Here is a 22146-nt window from a genome sequence, read left to right on the forward strand (position 1 = left end):
ATTATTAATTGTTGTTATGATGTTAAGTCATCTTCAGTACTGATTATTTGATTGTAATTTAGGGTATAAACATTCCTAATTACATTCTTTTAAAAATCCTTAATAACTTCTAGTTGAAAAGCTCAACAGGTCACAAAATAGTTTGTCAGCAGCAATTAAAATTAATGGGAGCTTTTAAATTACTTTTATAGAACTCTGATTCTTCTGGCCTTGCAAACATCCATCGTTTACAGAAATATTGCTTGTACATTAAGTTATGTATAGTCTGTATTTTAAAAAACCCCTTAAATTCTGCTCAAAAAGCTGAATTCTGCTATTCATTACTGGAGCCAAAGAGCACTGGGGTTTTTTTTTTAAGTTTTTCAGAAACTTCTGAATGGTTACAGGATGCTGCACTAGATGACCCTCTGTGAATAATATATAAACCAACATTATGAAATGTGCACCTAGTCTCTTATTTTGCATAATTTATTCTGCCTCTAATAGACAAGAGGCAACCATCCTCTGTAGCCTAGGGAAAATATCTTCTTCCTTTATTGAAATCTTCAGGGTTTTATTGGGGGGGGGGGTTGGTATACGTTAGATATTTACTACTAACAATTCGCAGGATGGGAGACTGCCTACCCAGTCCTGATGCTGAGAAACAGCCCGTTTCATTCAGTATAAATGTTTATGGCTGTGGTCGCTGGTGGTTTTTCTGCTCGAGGTCACTGATCGTGCCTAAGCTTGTTAAAATCAATAGGTTTAGGTTTGCATGGAATCCAGTTTTTAATAAGTGAGAAGTGAGATTGCAGACCTGCGTATACTTACCTGGGAGGAGGCACCATTGGACAAAGTGGAACATATTTCTGCCTAGGATTAGTCAAACGATGCTGCAACGGTGGTCTGCTATATTGTGGCATCCGCTTTCCCAGTCAAAAACTGGCGCTGCCTTGCAGACTAGACTGTTCTTCAAGAATCAAAGAACGCGGGGCTGGTTATGTCTGGCATCTCCTTCCCAATACGTTTAAACTGGAGTTAAGGATATTGGCTGTTAATGCCCGAGTGGCGGTCATACCACTTGTGTGTCTTTTTTAAAAAAAGCACGATAGGGCCGTTCCTTTCCTACTGCAACCCGATCCAATTTACTGGCAAGTAAGTCCCCACAGAGGTCCGCGGTCTCTGCTGCCAAGTATGCGCGCATAGGACTGCGACGTTACTACCAGACGGTTATCGACGACTTGAATCACACTTAGCGGCGGAGGAGAGCGGCCTTTTGCTCTTCTGCCGCCGCAGCAACAGGCACTTCCCGGGCTCGGCCAGAGGAGCTCCTCCGCTGCAGCGAGCGCCTCCCTCCGCCTCAAGCGGGTTCCTCCCTTCAGCAACCGCGCTTGGCCCTTCTCAACAGCAAGGTAAGGAGCGCGGCGGCGACCGAGGAAGGGCGCGTTCCTCCTCCATCCGAGGGCAGGGAAAATGGCGCCTCCGCCGGTCGAAGGGGTGCTAGGCAGCCTCTGCTGAGGGAGGGGCGGTGAGAGGTAGGCCGGGCCCTGGCACCAGTGGTAGGCAGGCAGGGCCGGGATATGCGGCAGCGGTTTCCGCAGCTTATTTCTCTCCTCAGCAGGACTGCGCCGTTTGGCCGTGGCCTCCACTCAACTCCTCCTCAGATCCTGCGGCGACAGCAGCGGCGGCGTGGCCTCCACTCAACTCCTCCTCAGATACTGCGGCGGCAGCTCTTCCTTCCTGGGTATAGTCTTCTGGTGCCCCCTCACCACGCGGCGCCGTTGCCCAAAATGGGGTGTGTGTGTGTGTTATGTGTGTATGTTATGTGTGTGCGAGAGCGCGCCCCCCTCTTCCCGTTGTGTAACGAGGTTTGCAGAAGGAAGGGAGGTTGTAGGGTCTTCTTCTCTGTCCCTCTTCCCTCGTTTTGCCCCACTCCTGTTACAGGCTGTAGGACGGTGTGTGTGTGTGATTTGATCCCTTGTTCGGGAAACTGGTGAATCAGCGTTAACGAGTGTTTGTCGCGATGGGGGAAGGGAAGGCGAATCCCGCTGGCACCGAGGTGTTTGGGGACGGCAGCGGCCTCTTCCCCCCCCTCGTCAAGTGTAGCCGTGAAATGGACACTTGGGCGGGGAGAGGGGGTCTGCACACCCAACGTGAACATTTCCTGTAGTTGTGCCGTGGCCAAATAAGTTACAAGCGTGCAGGTAGCAAGAAATAAACAGCTGGCGTAACTATGTTAACTGGATTGCTCTTCTGACGTGTGCCTCGCTCGAACTCATATTGATCCTAAACCAGGTTTTCTTACAGCTGCTAAACAGGGATTGTAAACCTAATAGTTATTGGGATTTTACTGACAGAACGCTTTTCTGGACAATAGCCGCTTTCCGCAGTAGTTGGAGAAATGAGTGTTCTTTAAAGCCAGATTCGTGTTTCAGTAAATAGAAATGAGTGTTCTTTAAAGCCAGATTCATGTTTCAGTAAATACCGTACTTGTATTAATGCGTGAACCTCTCTCTCTTCCCCTCCTGCCTCTGCAAGGTGAAGAAATTGTGTATAGTTTTTCATATGGTAGTTGCATGTTATTGTACTATGCGCATACATTATCTGGGTTAACTTGCTATTTCTTCCCTCAAACTGGAGTATGAGATCTTTGTATGAGTTGGCAATATTGCTTTATTGGCAGGGTTCATGAAGCTGCTTCCTCACTGCATAATAAGCTTATCGGATACTGGCTGTCATAGGAGATTAGGTTCTGGTGCTTATGTGTCTGTCTTGTAGGCTTAAATGCCCAGTTCAGGCAACTTTAATGAGAAGGAAAAAATTAGAAAGTGGCTACTCTAATATTATGTGTTTGGGGGGCGTGTACTAGAAATCTTTTAGTTATTCCAATAGAAATAAGAGAGGCATTTTCTGCCCCTCTTCAGAACTGCAGGTTTAACACTTAAGTAGCTGTGTATTCTTTACAGTTGTCAGGTAATTTAATAATTATACAAGTAGGACTTGGATGTACATCACAGTTAAATGTACGATTTGGCCTGCACTCAGAAAATGGGGAGGCTCAGCTTAATGTAGCCAAAGGTTAGGAAGAAACTTAAGGCTGTAGCCCTGTGTGTACTTACTCCAAAGCATGCCCTACTGTGTTGAGCTTATTCCCAGGTAAACATAGTATACAGGAATAGGCTGTACACATTTCTAGTGAGTATTTATTTACTTCATTTGTGGCTTGACTTTCTTCCCATTGAGGAACTGAAGTGGCTCACATCATTCTCCTCTCTTCCATTTTATCCTCACAACCACCCCTTTAAGTAGGTTAGGTTGAGTATGTGCAACTGGCCCAAGGTAACCCCATGGCAGAGTAGGGATTTGAACTCGGGTATCCCAGATCCTGGTCCAGCACTCTACACCAAACTAGCTCTCAAGTACGTAGTGTAGTAGTAAGGTTTTACACTTTCATTTATCTGTAGCAAGTGGTAAAAATTTTCAGGTGTGATGGCCAGTTTGTTAGATGAAATATTATTTGGAACATGTGTCATAGGGTTCACAGCTGCATCCTTTGGGTTAGGTGTGCCTGCTAATTTTTGCATAGTAGTGGATGGTAGAGCTGTACAAGTCTTGAGAGACCTCTTAAGCAGATCTACTTAGGTTTATTCCGTGGGGCACTGTTATGGACACAAGAGAAGGAGCTCAAGTGCCTGTCATTCTTTGTTAGCCAAACCAGGATCTTGATGGCTTTCGCTATGGGCCCCAGCAATAATGACCAGTGTTCCCTCTAAGCTGAGTTAGCGTGAGCTAGCTCACAGTTTTTTAGCCTCCAGCTCACACATATTTGTCTTAGCTCAGGAAGGATGGCTCCAGAACAAACTAATTTATGCAGCAGCCAAATCGCTTGCTCACAACTTTAATGCCAGCAGCTCACAAAGTAGAATTTTGGCTCACAAGACTGCACAGCTTAGAGGGAACATTGATAATGACTAGCATCTGCTCAGTCGAATGAGAGACCTTGGCAGTGTGTAAATAGAAGTACAAGGGTGGAGTGAGTCAGAAGGCCAAGAGAATGGCAGTATTTACACTGTTTTAGCTGGAGTGTTAAATTTGGAGCAGGTTTAGCTAGGAAGTAGGAAGAGTAACAGTTCTCTCTGGTGTGTCATGCCTTGTGATTTGGATATTCAGCATATGATTGTGCTTTTGAAAGTTCTACCCACAGAAATGAAATGAAAAAATCCCCCCCCCCCCAAGTGTTGGTAACACCTTGATTATTTTCGGCATTTGTTATTCTTTTCTCAATCAATGGATATTGAAAGTTAGATTCCCACTGGAGAATAGGCGTCCAGGTATAACCAGTACTAATACAATCAGAAAGAAAGAGGTCCTCTATCTAACTTTCCATCCTGTACTGGTATGTTTTGAACCCTTTTCTCCTTTTTCTTTTGTTATTCACAGGAAGTACTGTTACTGCCAGGAAAAGGTTTGAATCCTTTTTTTCTTCCCAGCCCACCAGAATAGTTAAGGCTACTGGAGTGTGTTCATAGTGTATCTCCATTGCAGTGTCAAAGAGAATGCATATGTAAGTTTCCTTCTCCCACTTTCCTCTCTGCATCTGGGTCTCATTAAAGAATAGTATTTGAGGGTTTCGTCAGTCTAGCTCTCCTTTTCTTGCACTTTTTGACTCCTAGTGTGGCACTACAAAATGGATTATTTTTTGTTTAGTGTCACCCATTTATTATGTATCCAGATGAAACATCAGTCACAGAAACTGGGTTTAAGAGAAAATGAATAGCTAATATTCATTAATAGTTAAAATGGCTCTTTGTGGATTTGGAAGCTAATATTCTTATAATGAATGAGGTAGTTCAGATTTTTTTCAGAGCTGCTACTCTAGTCTATGATGATTCATAATTATGCTTTCTTCTTAAAGGTTTGGGTTTTTTTGCATGAGGCAGCAGTAGCTAGAGATATGTTTAAGTGTTTTTAAATAGAGGTTTTGTAGAATAATGTGTTATCTTTTTAGGAACATGGGTACACAACTAGAAATGCACCAAGTTTGTGTTCTGATTAATAAGGAAAGTAGTAATAGTCTCAACTGTGTTGCCCCTTGGATAGCCCTAGCTTAAGTTTGCAGTACTGCTCACCTTCTGCCTATATGTATGCACTGTTAACTTCCATCTCAATGTATCGGAAGAGGTGTGCCTGCACATGAAAGCTTATACATTGAATAAAACTTTGCTGGCCTTAAAGGTGCCCCACTGGACTTGAACTTTGTTCTGCTAATTCAGACCGACACGGCTACCCACCTGAATCTAAAGAATAGCTGAAATACTTAAATACAAATATGAAGCCAAATGGGAGGAACAGTGAACATTTCTAACCCATATTTTTGTGCAGTTTTATCACCTTTCGAAGTATGTTTTCTGGAAGGAAGCAGACCCCAACTTATTGCATGGTCCCTTTTTAAAAATGTCCTATTTAGCAAGTAGGCAGAACCTACAGATGACCAGTTCTTCACACAGTGCTATCACACAGGCACTTCATTAGTGGTTAGCTGTCATCTGTTTCCATCTTGTGTCACTGGGATGTTAGATTAGGTTAGAGAGACAGTAAGAAACTAATGAGAGGTAAATACAGATGCAAAACCTAAAGACATCTAAGTACAAAATACAGGCTAGAAGAGACATTGGGGAAGAATTTATAGGGAGATGTTAAGACAAGTATAAGAAACTAAAAGCTTCACTTGTTTGTTGTTGTTCAGTCGCACAATCAAGTCCGACTCTTCGCAACCCCATGGACCAGATCACGCCAGGCCTTCCTGTCTTCATTTGTTAGGAGGAAAATAATTTTTATAGTTTCAGGAAAGAATAGGTTGTTGATGTTGCTGGAGCTAGTATTGTAAACCAAGATGGAGGGAACATATTGTTGAGGGAGCTACTACTGTAAACCAAGACGGAGGGAGTTCCTGTTTATGTATTTTGATATCCAAAAAAAGCAATCCCTGAAATTACTGTATGCTGTGTTTCACTTAACATCTTTGGGGCATATCTTGAGTTGGTGATTTGGAAAACAATTGGTAGTCTCTAGCAAAATCAGGAGTTCTTAGCACTGTTATTTCATCCCAAGAAAAAGTGATGTATTTTACAATTAGTGTTGTGTCTATTTTACAATCGCTGTTGTATCTGATGGATGTGGTTCACAATTCCAAAAAGAAAAGCGGTAAACTTTGAATGTCACAACCAGTGTTCCATCTAAGCTGAGTATCCGGCTCACACATTTTTGTCTTACCTCAGGAAGGATGGCTCCAGAGCAAACTAATTTATGCAGTAGCCAAATTGCTCACTCACAACTTTAATGCCAGTAGCTCACAAAGTAGAATTTTTGCTCACAAGACTCCACAGCTTAGAGGGAGCATTGCTCACAACACTACCAGCAAAGGATTAGCTAAATCAGGTTTCCGTTTGTGTTAATATGAGAGCAGTCTCTGAATCTTCACTGTGCAAATTAGCACTGTGGGTATGCTCCAGTAAATGAAACCCAACAGTGTAAATCTTCTTCATTGTTACATGAGCATGCTTATAGATACTAGGAAATAATATATTTTCAAAATTAATAGTCATGCATATTTTTTGTGTCTGCTCAGTTTCCTTTTCCTTTCGTAGTGCCACTTACATGTTTCATCCTTCAGTCATGCTAATCCATGATTTTACCACTTGTTTTGAAGGGGATTACAATTTTGTTTTTAATCTATCAAAAACCGTCCATAAGGGCCACTGTCCCTGTGTTATGTTATGGGTCCCTCTTAGTGACACACCTAGAGTGCTAGTGTGGATGAACTCCATGCCCTACTGGTATTTACTTATTATTAAAATATATCCTGTGTTTCCTCATGGCTCAAGGTGGCTTATTTCAAGTAAGGAATCAAATTGTGTACCTGAACTACAGAAAAACCAGTTGAGTGAGGTGTTTTCTGTGAACTATCACTGAACCCAAATCTAAAATCTCTAGGTTGCCTTGAACCTAAATGGAATCTAGTCTTAATTTTTCCTGTTCATGGTTTTGTTCTGGTTTTTAGGTTTGGATTCCATTCTGGTTCACAGAAGACAATCTCTCTGAAGTGGTTTTTGGGTTGGGGTTCAGGTTTGATTTGACATTGTAATTTCAAGTAATGTCCTTAACCAATCTTATATTTTTACTGTAGCTTATGGTGGTGATTGGGTTCCTTTATTTCCAGTAGTAGTGCAAACACTTTATAACTGTGGAGATTGATGTTTATGATGTGAGTGTTCCTACATGTTACGACGTGAGTGTTCCTACATGTTACTTCAAAAGTGTTTTAAAAGACAGCTTGGCTTGTACAAGTATCTTTCCCCCCTGGTATTTGCATTCTGATTATTTTCATTTGTTAGTTTTCAGATGTTAGTTGCAAGAGCAGCTTGTGTCATTAAAAATGATAGCTGGGAAACAGCACTCAACTTCTGTCCCCAGAGTGTGCCACCTCATTTTCCTGTGTGACGAGGTTTATTCATTTAGAGTTGGGTAACGGATCAATGAATAAGCGGCTTGAAGACTGAGTCAGCCTTTCGTGGGGGTGGTTGCACACCTCTTGAAGGAGAGGTTCATAGCTGAATCCTGGCCGATGAGTGGAGTCTCAGGACTACTCTGTAGATCTCTGTGGTTAAATCATTTAGTTTCAAGGAATGGTCATAGTTGGAGTATTAGCTGAAGCTGATAGAAGATGGTACAGGCCACAATCTTTTATCGGTTTCTGCAGATGCTCCAGCTAAGACCATTCCTTGAAACAAATGATCTAACCACAGAGATTCATGCTCTCATCCCATCCAGGTTGGATTACTGTAACGGGCTCTACACAATGTGTTTGGCCCCTGAAGACTTTCCAGAAGCTTCCTTTCCTTTAAAATTTAGCAGTCAGGCTGTTGTCAGGACCTGGATATATGAATGACATCACCACTTTGCTGAAAGATCTGCAATGGCTGGCTGTTTCCAAGCATATCTACAAGGCTGTAAATAGCTTTGGTTTGGGGTACAGAAGGATTGTTTCCTGCTGTACTATCTAGCCTGCCCATTAAGATCTGCCTCCCAAGCTCTGCTTTCTGTGCCCATGCCTGTGGAGGAGAGGTAGGTGGTAGTTAGAGACCACTGTTTTTTTGTAGTGGCACCTTGTCTTTGGAATGCCCCCCCCCCCTTTTCCTCATATGTGCATGTGTGTGTGCATCTGGAAGTCATGGTAACCTCTGGTAACTGACCCCTACTGGGGGTCTGGAGGATATTTAGAGAGGTGGCTGAATAAAGCCAGCCCTTGCCTCCTGACTGCTGGTATTGCAAGGAGGTCTCCCATCCAAGTACTTGTCAGAGTCGGCCCTATTGAGCTTCTGAGATCTGATGAGATCGGGCTTGCCTGGGCTACCTAGGTCAGGGCTAATGCCCTCCCTCTTGAAGTTCACATGGAGCTTGCTTGCTTTACTGTCTTTTAGGTGCCAACATTTCTTTTTACTGCGAGGCTTTTGTCTTTAGCTCTTTTGTGATCTGCTGCTCCCAGAGGACTACTTATGGATACTTTTTAGGCTGTTCAGTGGTGATCTTCTGTTTTTTTTTAATGCCCCGGTCTTGTTTTTAATATTGATACTTTTATGTTTATGCATTTTTGGTATTGTTTTTACTTGTGAGCTTCCTTGAGCCTTTCTTTGGACAGTTGACATATAAATAAAAAAATAAAAAATAAAAAGTACTATTATTGAGAAGCGTCAGGAAGTATCAGTTCAAGTTGCATCTTGCTGTGCTGCTGTACAGAAAAGGATGCTCTTCATTTACGGAGCCTTGTTTCTTCCAGGCAGACTGTGGGACTGAGTTGGTGAAAGCCAGTTCTCTGTGATGTTTGTGATGCATACTGTTATGAATATCTGGTATTATGAGCTAAAAGTAGCTCTTCTCCTTATATAAGAAATCAACAGGAATGGAAGAAAAGCTACTTGCAGTTCCAAGTAACAAGAGCACAGGATAGCACTTGTTTTCACTGTACTGTAAAATAGTTGATCTCATTAGGGTCATTGCCAGTCAGTGTTTAGATTACACAGAGTATTGCATGCCAGTGTAATATATGCTCTCAGAAGAATTATCAAATGCCACCCTAAACAAGAACCTGTCCTTATATTTTGATGTGTAGGTGTGTATTTTATTTGCATTGGCTTAGATTTGAATTGGGATATGCACAGAGAACAGGGAGCGGTGGCGCAGGGGATTTTCGCCCTGCTTAAACTATAACATCTGAACTGCCAACCTTTGGCAGTTCTAGCCCCGTGCTGGTGTGAGCAACCAAGCCTTGTCCTAGCTCATCGTCTACCCAGCGATTCGAAAGCATCGGCAAGTAAGGGGGTGGGCACACCACTCCCTTTGGGAAGGTGTTAGCTGCCGAGTGTGTCTTCTGAAGGCACGGCGAGATCGAAAGATGAAAGAGTTGTTTCGGCTTCCCTGCAGTGGAGCAAGTCGGCCAGGCGGTGGCAGTGTGGCAGCACGACATCAAGAAGCCCTGATGTCATCAGCCAGCCGACAAGAATACACGGAACACAACTGATCCAGCCCGCAGATGAAGCCCCGGCTAGCTGCAATGTGTGTGTAATTAAAAATGCTGTATGTTTGTCTTCCCTATCCCCCACGAATATTGTTAGTCCAATTGTCAAGGAGTAACTGTAAATCACTCTGAGCCCGCAGGTGTGTGGGAAAGAGCGATCCATAAATCAAAAGTATTATTAGGGGCTCAGTTCAGATTAAACATGAAAACCTAGTTTGGTTTTCTCAGATCAGGTTTAACGTGTCTGAATAATAGTTAGCTCTAAATCAAATCCAGATATAATCCTAGTTTGAGAACCCATGATCTCAACCCAGGAAGATTGCTGTTCCACCAGTTTGGTGTAGTGGTTAAGAGCTCGGACTCTAATCTGAGAGAACTGGGTTTGATTCCCTGCTCCTCCATGTGCAGCTGTGACCTTGGGTCAGTCATAAGTTCTTTCAGAGCTGTTCTCTCAAGGACAGTTATCGAGAGATCTCTCTCAGCCCCACCTACCTCACAGGGTGTCTGTTTTGGGGAGGGGAAGGGGAGGGGATTGTAAGCTGCGCTGAGACTCCTTCGGGTACTGAAGGACAGGGTATAAATCTAAACTCTTCTTCATCATCCCACCCTTGTGTTACCTGGGTTGAGTCTTGATTGAACCTTAGTTGGCTTTTATGCAAGCAGCAAGACTGTGCTTGTTCATGATAGCTATATAGTTATCCTGCTACAGAAGCAAGAATGGCGCTTGAGCCAAGACCTAGTAATATCGGCCATTTTGTCTTGGGCTCATCATGTTCATCTTTCAGGGTGATGCATGTCATCATGTGTCAACAGTGCTCTTCTATTACCTTCATAGGACAGATAGGTAAGTTCCTACATGAAAGAACCAGTGCACACAAATCTGGCATTAGTGGCAGTATTTGGAAAGCATTGGGAGGACATTTCAGTTTCCTAGGACACACTTGCTGATCTACCATTCTGCAGCAAAAGAGCTTAAAATGAAGACTCTGGTGTGAAACTGCTGAGAATTCATCAAGCAGCTTGATACCATCGTCTAAGGACTTTATGAGAGCCTGAGGTTCATTGGTCTCATTACAAGAGTTAATGTAATTCTCCTTGTTTTGCTCAACTGGTCATCAGCGATTATGGCTATTATGAATCATTTCCATACTTTCCTTGACCATATTTGAACTTTACATACTTATATCACAACTGTACTCCTTGGATTTGGCGGTCCCTTAACCTTGCTTTACCTTTACAGGTCTCCCCCCGCCCCATATCCATAGATGTGATCTACATAGAGAGGACTCACTGTGTGCATCTAATAAAATGGGTTCTAGATAATGAAGTTTTATAATAGAATTAAAATGTATTTACTTCATTAATACCCCACTTTTCACCTCAATGGGGACCCAAAGTGGCTCACACTGTTCTCATCTTCTCCATTTTATCCTCATAACAACCCTGTAAGGTTAGGCTACGGGACCCATGGCCACCCAGCAAGCTTCCGTGGCAGAGTGGGTATTTGAACCTGGTCTCCCAGATCCTAGTCTTGACACTGCTACACCACACTAGTCTTGAAGGTACCTGCTGTTTGTTTTTGCCACAACCAGACTACCTCTCTGGAATTATCACTCACTGAGAAAATCAGCACTTGTTTAATTTCTGCCTGTCACACACATCTTAAAAGGCAAAGCCTCTGCCGGGAAAACCTCATTATCTTGAAGGTCTGTTAATAAGTCATGTACAAACAGGAAAGAAAGAAATGTGGTTGCATAGTGCTTTTTCTGTAGCATGCAACGAGACACAGGTTTACCTGCAGTGAGTATTTTACTTCCCCTCCTACACACTTCTTTGTAATAGTTGAACTAGTGGTAAAAATCATGGGTCCAGTGTAGTGCAGAAAGAAGTTCTAAATCAAAAAAACCCCTTTACTACTAAAATGAAAGGAATACAGTCCTTCTCTTAGAAGTTTTGAAAGACATTTCTAATGGGTATTTCCAGATACTATGTATTTCTGACTGAGATTCATGTATTATAGAGACAATTTTTGTGGTTTAGTTCGTTGATGCTTTATTAGAACTTAGAAAAAGCTTCCAAAAGTTAAAGGTTTCAGCGCACTTCCAGTTCATAATTTATAGTAACACTGTTGCATTTCACTTTATAAGGTGATATTGATTACTAGATATAGTCTGTGACATCCAAGCACTGAATTTAATACATTGGACAATCCTAAGAGACCTTTAAATGTCAGAAGACATGAGTGATGTTGCAGCTTCAAGCAAAGTCTGAATTTGCCCCCATGTGGGATGAATAATAATTATTTTGTTTTAGTACAGGGACCATCAGTGTCATCATACCTCTGTGAATAGTATTCAAATGAGAGCCAATGTGGTGTAGTGACTAGAGTGTTAGGCTTAGACCTGTGTTTGTGACCCCACCTGGGCTGCGGAGCTCACTTGGGGCCAGTCACACATGTTCTCTTGGCCTAATCTGTCGCATAGGGTTGTTGTGAAGGTCAGGAAAACATCACTTAAGTGCATCACCCTGAGCTCTTCGGAGGGAATAAATAGAATGAATGAATAAATGAATGAAATGTGGCTGGGTACATGTAAGTAACTTTAATTGATGTATTGATGAGATTATACTATAGATCATTCTCAGTCCTGAAAATAAACTGTTGTTATTGGCTGACATACCTATTGTCACTGCTGCTTTAAGGGAGATGTCACAATCTCAGCCCTCTTCCTCAGTCTCTGTCCTTAAGAGTAGTTTTCGAGGGCAATAGAGAATGTGTGGAGGAAAGGATAGATCAAAAGCCATGTTAGGGAACAGAATCAGGTCTAATCTTATGCTTTCTTTCAGCCAGTAGTAAGTTTTCATAGATTTCCTAAAGCTCTGAATGCTGTCTTTGTTGTAGAAAAGGTAAGAAGCTATACAATCCAGATTTCTACCTAATGGGAAACTCAGAAATGGAGTTTCTCGCTGGAAACAATGGACTTTGTTAAGTGCAGGAATCTGACAATCAGTTTGACTTCTTTAATCATCAAAGCAATATAGCATACTGTACTTTACTACTGTTCTTTACAATCTACAATACTTTGTATTTAGGAATGATGTTTAATGCAGGTTGAGAGGTAACTAACAACAGTTTCAGTGCTGTGCTTTGGCCAGACTTCATAATTCAGAGGCCATTCAGCCAATGCAGTATTTGTTACACAAAGTCTTAGCTGCAGTATGATTGGACAAAGCCCACAGTTTTATTTTTAGATGATCCCAAGCTGCTAGGGGAATACTGTCCTTGTTGCTGCCTGGTTGAGAGAAGGTTGCTTATCTTTTTTTCCCCCTGTACTTGGACCCTTCTCTACTTTATCTCTGTCTTCCAGCTCGGTTTATGTACTAATGTGTATATAACGTTAGAGAATCACGTTTTCTAAGCTCACTTTTTCTAAGCAGCTTACATCAAGACACCCGTTGTTTATTTTAAATTGCTTCCTTAAATAACAAATCAACAAAAATGGCACAAAACTTCGACAGTTTGCCAATAAAAGCTACATCTTAAGTTCTTCATATTCATCTTAGCTACCAAAGGCCATGCAAACTAAGGTTTGCAGTCCTTCTAAAATATCGTGACATGTAACTTCTGACTTTATAACTAAGGTTTGCAGTCCTTCTAAAATATCATCAGTGACATGTAACTTCTGACTTTACACATGATGATTCCACATCCTTTATTGAGGATAGGGAGAGGTGGTTCAGGAAGGTAATCTGGGTCCAGGCTGAGGGATTTATCGTTAAGCATCAGGAGTAAGTCAGGGTCTAGGAGTGCCACCTCCCCTGGAACAGGTATAACAATGCCAGTAGGAGCTTTGACGTTACTGATCTATACCACCTCTATTCCTGACCTAGATAGCCGAGGCTGGCCTGACCTCATCAGATCAAGGGAGCTAAGCAGGGTCAGCCCTGGCTAGTATTTGGATAGGAGACCACTAAGGGTCATGACGCAGGTCATGATACAGAGGCAGGCAATGGCAAACCACCTGTGAGCGTCATTTGCCTTAAAAACCTCAAGGGGTTGCCATAAGTCAGCTGTGACTTGACGGCAACAGCAACACTTCTATTATGCCTGATCCATCTAGTTTCTTTAACTTCCTCTAGCCACCCATAGCTTCCAGACATTGGTTCAGGTCTGTGACAGTGTTACTAGAGAATTAATTATGTATAGAGCTGAGTATCATCATCACACTACTGATGCCTGACTCCAAAATTCTTGGTGTTCTCTCTCACTGGCATCACACAGATGTTAAACGGCATGTGTGGTAGCACAGGACCTTGTGGGAGCACATGAGTCACTTCCTGTGGCATGGAGCTAGCCTTCCCAATTATAATATTCTGAATGAATTCAGGTAGAAAAGACTTAAACTGTTAGAACAAAAGCCTAGATGCCCCAACTCAATGTTTGTCTAAAATCTACAGTGCTTGGTTGCTAAGTTTTCCGACAGAATATTGATCGCCCACCAGGAACCTCTAAGACTGCCAGTTATGTAGCCAGTGCATCATTCAAGAAACATAAGTTGATCTGCTACTGCATGTTTAATTAATGACCCTGGTCTATAATTGACAGGTTCATCAGTGGACTGTGGGGTTGTTGTTTTTAGAGAAACCAGAGCACCACCTTCTTTTCAACACAGTCAAAATGCTTTGCAGCTCCAGTGAAGCATTGATGCCCCTAGACAAAGGCCAGCAAAGTTCACTCTGTTAGATATAACCAGCCATAATAAGCATGAGTACAATGTACATGTGTTAAGTTTTAATTATTTTACGCACATCTTCAAGGAAAATATGCATCAATCCAACTATGACAAATGGCAGATACCAGCGCTTCTGGCATAGTAACTATGTTAGCTGTATTGTCCAAATTGGATTGGATCCAAGCAGTTTCTGTTGAAGTCTTATTTTCCAATGCCAGTACTTTAGGGTACATGCCCCATCAGGAATAACTCCGCTCGATTCAGTGGTAGCAAGTAAAATGATTTCTTTCTTGCCACCATCACTTGATCAACTTATCTCCAAACCCATTTCATTTATCCAAATTCCTCAGTAAACCCAGCAACTGGGATTCTCCAAGATCAGGGGGAAATGGCACTATAAAGTGCTTCTGTCAGTAGTTCCAACAAGCTGCCAGTTCCAGGAATCAGGGAGGGTATAAGCAGAACCATTTCTGAATTCACTTCATTAATGCTCCAAGGCATTCAGATTTCATGGGCAGGCTGCTCTAATTAGCCCTCTTGACAACTGTGGAGCTGGCCAGCCGTATCCATGTATCTTGATCAGATTATCTCAATGGTCTCATTTCAGTGCTTCCAGTGATCAGATCACTAATATTCTGGCCAGTGCAGAGGGACTTCTATGTACGGCCCTTTACTCGACATCCCAAAACCCCCAAAACAGCTGCATCATTGTCATGTGGTCATGAAGTTTTGAGTATGCTTGCCTAGGTGTCCCCAGCATGAACAATGAAAGTCTTCTGTGCTACAGGTTTGGGAGTCTGGAACAAAAGATGCAAGATCACCTGAATCAGAAAGCTTGCTGGGCAGTTAACATATCTACAAGATTCCCATTTAATCACTAGGTTACAAAACAGACACACCTTTTGAATGCCAGGTTGGTAACCAATAAAACAACTATAATCCACAACTCGATCTTAGAAGAATGAGCCTATTAGGTTTATATTACTGAGTTCTTCCTGGCTTGAAGAGGAGGAGGGGTAGGGCTGTTACAAAACTCTGCCTGCCAGGTTTTTCTGTGCAACCACAGGCAAGAAATAGTGACCAGCAGTAGAGGGCATAGTCACCTTGGTCTGTGGTAATTCCACCTACCAAGCATCAGTCACCTTGGTCTGTGGTAATTCCACCTTTCCTACCAAGCACCCTGTTCAACAACCCCCGAATTCTCAAGGCAGATCAGTACACCAAAAGAGTTCATATCTTAGTCTCCCTACCTGAGTTGGCAAGTTTGATCTCAGTGTTGGAGATTCCAAAGCTAATACAACTGAGGAACTTGGAACATCTGCACTGAAGCTCCTTGTGGGAGCAGCACAGAAACGGCTATGGTGACAACCATGCTTCATTATTGTCTCAAGTAATATCTGGTCCCACAAATATAACTGGTCCTTCCTTTGATTCAATATTTTGTGCAGGGTTGGACTCATTTGATCTGAAAGCTAAAGGAGAGTAATACAACTTCAGTGTCATGTAAATTTTAGACTAAAGGGGACCAATGTTCCCTCTAAGCTGTGGAGTCCCGTGAGCAAAAATTCCACTTTGTGAGCTACTGGCATTAAAGTTCTGAGCAAGTGATTTAGCTACTGCGTCAATTAGTTTGCTCTGGAGCCATCCTTCCTGAGCTGAGACAAAAATGTGTGAGCTGGAGGCTAAAAAACTGAGCTAGCTCACACTAACTCAGCTTAGAGGGAACACTGAAGGGGACTCAAATCCTATGTTGGGGGGACACTGGGCTAATGCATCTATTACTAATAACTCTTTGGAGGAAGGGGTAATTCCAGCAGCCCTGAAAGAGATTATAGTTAGACCACTCCTAGAAAAAAATCAGAAATGCAAATATAAATAACTATTGACTGGTGTCAAACCTGCTATTTTTCACAAAGCTTTTAGAAAAAATAGAGATCAAGCAGCAGCAGGTATTGCTGGATGATGTGGAGTATCTACATACTAATTTCATGTTTATTACTTGTGATTTTAATTATATATCAACTGCATTTTTAACTGTTTATAGTGTTGTAGATTGCCCAGAGCTTGTCCTACAGGATGGATGATTCATAAGTTTAATAAAATAAATAAACAATACTTTTCAGTCTGGATTTAGGCACAGCCAGGGAACAGAAACTTCCTAGGTCAACCTAATATGTTCATAATTGTGTCTTCTGTGCAGTGCCACATGGGGGGGGGGGCTGTGCAGTTGCAAGTCAGCCACAGGAAGCGCTTCCAAGCTTTCTAAAAGAAGTTTCTAGAACCCAAGAGTGCTCCCCCTCCCCTCTGTCTTCAGTGTAGCCTTTCCTGCACAAAGGATCCCATGACAGAGGCGAGGAGAGCACTCTTCCCTCTGTTCTCCCTTTGCCGCCCGTAAGGAGCGGTAAAAACTGGTGGAGCAACTCACAGTGTTGAAAGGAGGGAGGGATGTGTAGCTGCAGAGAAGACCACTCAATGAACAACAGTAGGTTGGGTTGCATCTTAATGCATTCTGTTCCCCCACCCTGCGTATGGAAGTGATTGCTACCAGGAATGCCGTTTTATAAGCGAGAAATAACAACTCAGACTTTGCCATTGGTTCAGATGGTTTGTGCATCAGTTTAGCTAACACGTGGGACAAACTCCACTGCAGAATAGGATGAGCGACAGGGGAGTACAAATTACGCAAAGTTGAAGGAATTTTTGAGACTCCGGTGCTGAGAACACGGAAGGGCTCCTGATTCCTTTATGAATGGCTGCTGAATGAACCCTAATGGATGAGAAGGCTAAGCCCCCATCCTTTAACAATAGTAAATAGTTGAAAATCCTGCGATAAATTGTCCTCCGATAAAATCCATGCGATAAATTGTCGCATGCGTTTCACTTCTTCCTTCATGGCTAGGTTCCAGAAGGTGATTGGCCCTGGTGTCAGTTGGCCTGTGTGGTAATATAAGGTTTGAGCTTGTTCTTCATGCTTTTTAACATCTACATAAGACTCCTGGGAGACGTCATCCAGGAATTCGGGGCACATTGTCACCAACATGCTGAGAACAAACTATCTCTCCAGTAAAATCCAGGGAGGTGGTAGAAGTGCTAAGATGGTGCCTGAAGATACTGGAGGACTGGATGATGGCAAACCATATGAAGCTTGATTTGTTTCTGCGCTCACTTTAAGGTTCTGGTATTAACTTTTATAAGTCCTAAATGATTTAGGTCCGTCCAGGATATCTAAAGGACTGCCTCCACCCATGTCAACTTGTCTGGGTGTTGAGGTCTATACAGAATGATATCCTAGAGAACCCACTACAGTTGGGTTTAGATTGACATGGACCAGTGGAAGAGCTTTTTCTCTCCTCTTCCCCCCAAATCTGTGTATTGCTTTATTTTTAAACTGAAAGGTATGCCTTATTCAGGCCCTTTTGTTTTCACAGTACCTTCAGTTTGAATTAAGACAGGTCTGTGGTCTAAGTTTCCATACAGCTTTATGGTCTCTGCTGAATTTTGAGTTGCGGTCTCTGATTGTGGTTTTATGAATGTTGTATGGAATATTGATGGGGTAGGGGTCAATTTGTATACTTCTTTATGTACTGGTTTGGTAGAAGAGCAATTCATAAATGAACTAAATAAAAATGAATGAACTAAAAGAATAATACCAGCTGCTGCTTGCATCAGATCCCTGCACAGTGTGTTGAATAATGACCATACTTCTTCTCAGACAGGTATCACATGTTTTATTTCCTATTGCTTGTTTTATATTGGTACCTGCCCCAGTGAATTAATTTTTGTGTGTAACAGTGGCAATAGTTGATATTGCAATATTTGATATCAATACTGATAATTGATATTTTAGTGGCTTAACTGCCCAGTTTGACCCTTAGTGTTTCTGCAGCTTTAGCACCACTCATTGGCTTGGTGTCTTTGAGTTGCCAATGTGTTCTGTGCACTCTCCCTTGCTGACTTTCAGTTCTGCCTCAAATGATCAGTTAGCACTGGTATATCTGTGCCTTGTCTAAAAAATAACATGTACAATGGCTGATGTTATATAGGTTGACGGAAAAAGTCATTGTGGAATATTTAGCAGATGGGAGTTAAGACTATTGAAAGTATTAATGAACAGCATTGATTTATCATAACTTTTAGCACATGGCTAATTGGAGAGGGTAAAAATATTTATACCAGCTATTTGTTGTTGTTTTTAAAAAGGTTCTCAAGATGGCAACCAGCATGCAGCCGCACCCTATCTCTCTGCTGGAGTTTTAGAGATTTATTGTTCTGTCTTACCTTGTTTAATTATTGTTGTTTTTTAAAAAAGCATGGAGGAAATGCTAAAGAAATCCAGTGTCTAAAAAGTATTCCCATATGGATAGATCCTTTTCAAAGATCCTTCTGTGGATTTTATTATAGAATTGGGGCACTGTATAGCAGGTACACCTGACTTGGATAGCCCTGGATAGCCTGATCTTGTCAGATCTCAGAAGCTAAGGAGAGTCAACCCTGGCTAGTATTTTGATGGGAGACCATCAATGAATGCCAGGGTCGTGACGCAGAGGTAGAGAGTGGCAAGCCACCTCTAAACATCTCTTGCCTTGAAAACCCTATAGGGTAGCCATAAGTCAGCTGTAACTTGATGGCAACAACAAAAACAATAGCAGGCTCATTTCAAAAAGTATTTTTCCACCTTGTTGCAAGCAAACAGCTATTAGCCATTTGGGGTGTGGAAATAAGAGGTGGAATATAATGTTAAATGTGTGGTTTTAATTTTAGCCCATAAGACTAACAAGCTGGGAACACACCCAGTTTCCTGGTACTTGATGCTTCTTCTACATCCTTGTTTTGCTTGTCTTTTCTCTTCCTCGTTCTTTTTGAGCAAATAGCACAGAATGACATGCTAATATAGCTTGATATTCCTTTCCCTTTAATGTAGCTTTAGTAGAGCATTATTGCTCTAGAGTGCTACGAGGACGTTGTTGGCATATTTTACATTTGACATATTTGGACCAGTCATAGTGTAAAACTTGGTTTTTTTATAGTCTTTTCTGCTGAGTTAAAAGTATTTTACCCTGCCAGAGAGTAAATGGGTACACGTAATGGGAACAAATAATTCAGTACTTTAGTTTACCAAAAAGTACAAGAAACTTGGATGAAAGAGGCTAGAATAGTCTAGAAAAAAAGAAGGAAAGTGCGCTGAAGCATTTTTAATTGGAAGATTGAAGAAGCCATGCTGTTCTTCCAGAGAAAGATATATGTAAGAGCAAATCAAGTTTGTCGATAAAACTAGCTGAGGAGGAAAAGATCTTGGGCAGGGCAAGGCCTAGAATTTGTCCTATGCAGGGAACATTGTTCTTTTCTTCCGTATAGATGTGGCCAGTCAGAACTGAGTTGTAACAGTAATTTAAAATTTAATTGTAATATTTCTTTAGGTCTAGCTAGGGGTGTAGTCAGACAAATAGCCATACACTTCCTAGGTCAATTATTGGCAGTCATGGTATCAGTATGTTAACACAAACTCTGTATCAGCTTCTGGCTCTTTTTCTAACCATGCCCTAACACTAAGCCATCTTGCTCAAACCTATGGATTGGATCTAAGAACTTCCTTCCCTCATTTAGCAAAAGAGTTCTTAGGTCCATTCCTAGGGTTCTCTAGGATTGTTTGTTGAGGTGAAACAATTGGATGTCCATGTCTTTGTCAGTGTTCAAGAGCAACCTGGTCACCTTAGTTCAATCCTATCTAGCTAAAAGGGTTCTTTGAAGTGAGAGCCGGCTTTTATGGAATAGTGTCTTTATTATAGTTGGTATTTAATTGCATTTTATTTGACTTGAAATGGTGCGTTTGGGGGGGAAATTCTTGCTTGACAAGTCTTACCAATTAATAAAGAGTGGCGTTGGCAAAACTGAATTTCCAGTAATTTAATAATGAGGGTAGTAAAAATGGAGCTACTTAGAGATTTTTTTTAAAAAAATGCAATAAATGTAGGTTGCTTTAATAAACTGGGCTGTCACTTTCTTGATTCTAAATGGTGTGTGGCTATTACCTAAAGCACTATAACCAACAATAGATAAAGACAAGAAGGGGAACCCATGATACTAGCGGGGGGGAGCTCCATGGGGAGAAGGAAGCAGCTGCAGGTGAGCCTTCTCCCCAAGTACCAACGGCGAGGCCCACGTGGCTTCCAGTCGCCGGTCTGCCAAGCCTTCTTCCTCCTCCTCCTCCCCTCTCCTTCCCCTCCCACCCAGCAGCAGCAAGGCCTAAGTGGCTCACAGTCGCCGGCCCGCCAAGCCTTCACCTGCCCTGCTGGCAGCGGGACAGTTGCCAGGGCATTCTCTGCACATGGACAGGGAACAGTCTTGTACTGTTTTGGAGATTTAAATATCCCCCCCTATATTTTTTTCAGTTTTTCAGATTTTTCTGCACATCTGGGTATTGCCCCAAATGTGCAGGAAAATCTCTTTGCCCCCTAGGTGCTCCTAATGTGCGGATTTAGATATCCGCACGCAGGGGGCGCCTTGGCTATTAGATATATAGATAAGTAGCCCTATATTGGTCCAACCCAGAATTCTTGCAATGCCTTTTATTAAGACACTAGGAATAAGGCCCATTGTGGAAATAAATACAACGAGCTCTAGAAAGAGGCTCTGGGTGGGTGCCCTTGCCTTGGGCACTCAGCGTCAATTTGCTGTGGTGACCTCAGCAAATGACACAGATCCAGGGGAACTGATCTCTGCCATCTGAAGAGCGGGTCTCTCTCCAGGCTCCACCCCTCAAATCTCCAGGAATTTTCCAACCTGGAGGTGGCAACCCTGTTTCCTTCTCAGTCAACCATCAGTGTACCATTTGCTGCCCCTCTGACTTCAGGTTTTAATCTCTTTCCCCCTCCCCGTAGCCTCTACCTAGGAAAACTACAGTCTTTCTCCGCAGTGGGGACCCAGGCAGGAGGGAAGTGACTTCAGCAGGGTATAATGACACAGAGTCTACGCTGCAAAGCAGCCATTTTTTCCAGGGGAGCTGATCTCTGCCATCTGGAGAGCAGTTTTAGTTCTGAGTGATCTCCAGCCCTGACCTGGATATTGGCAGCAATGGTACTCCAGGAGGAAAAGTACAGTATTTCTCCACATCAGGGACCAAAGCAGCTTCATTCTCCTCTTCTCCTTTTGATCTGCACAACCCTGTTAGGTTGGTTAGGCTGAAAGTCTGTGGCTGGTCCAAAATCACCCACTCAACTTCCACAGCAAGAACCTGGGTCTGGCAGACCCTGCTCTGAAGTGCTAACTGCTACACCTAGGGTAGCCAACCTCCAGGTGTAGCCTGAAGATCACTGGGTATCACAGCTGAACTCCAGACAACAGATGTCTTTCTCTCTGGAGAAAGTAACTGCTTTGGAGGGTGGGCTCTATTAAATTCTATTCAGCTGAGGCCTCCCCAAACTCTGGCTTCCATAGACTCCACCACAGAATATCTTCACGTCAGAAGAGTTCCAGCAGTTCCTGAGCAGCAACCTGATCAAACACATCAGGTCGGCGCCTTTCCACCCCGCAACGAACGGCCAGGCGGAAAGGATGGTCCGGACAGCTAAGGAAGCGTTGAGCCGCCTGATGGAGGGGGACTGGGAACGCCGCATCGCCAGTTTCCTTCTGGCGCAAAGGACAACACCCAACCCAGTAAATGGGCGCTGCCCAGCCGAACTTCTCATGGGCCGGAGGCCAACCACCCTGCTGGACCAGCTGCACCCCGATAGGGCTCCGGAGACACGGAACGACCCAGAACAGAGAAAAGCACCCCGCGGCTTTTTCCCAGAGGACCCTGTCTTTGCAAAGAACTTTGGAAGAGGGCCGGAATGGGTTGCGGGCCACATCATCCGCCCCACAGGC

The 22146-nt window shown here is 42.8% G+C and overlaps 1 protein-coding gene across 1 annotated transcript in view; it reads left to right on the forward strand.

The window, feature by feature from the left end:
* The first annotated feature begins 1243 nt into the window (after window positions 1-1243).
* The window catches only part of IDE (insulin-degrading enzyme), a 48321-nt gene continuing 27418 nt past the window's right edge, over window positions 1244-22146 (forward strand). The window contains exon 1 of the mRNA XM_015406626.1: window positions 1244-1391. The gene's annotated coding sequence lies outside the window, so the exon portion shown is untranslated. The remainder of the gene's footprint in view (window positions 1392-22146) is intronic.

Source organism: Gekko japonicus, unplaced genomic scaffold (assembly GCF_001447785.1).
Source record: "Gekko japonicus isolate JY-2015 unplaced genomic scaffold, Gekko_japonicus_V1.1 scaffold165, whole genome shotgun sequence".
NCBI classification, from domain to species: Eukaryota; Metazoa; Chordata; class Lepidosauria; order Squamata; family Gekkonidae; genus Gekko; species Gekko japonicus.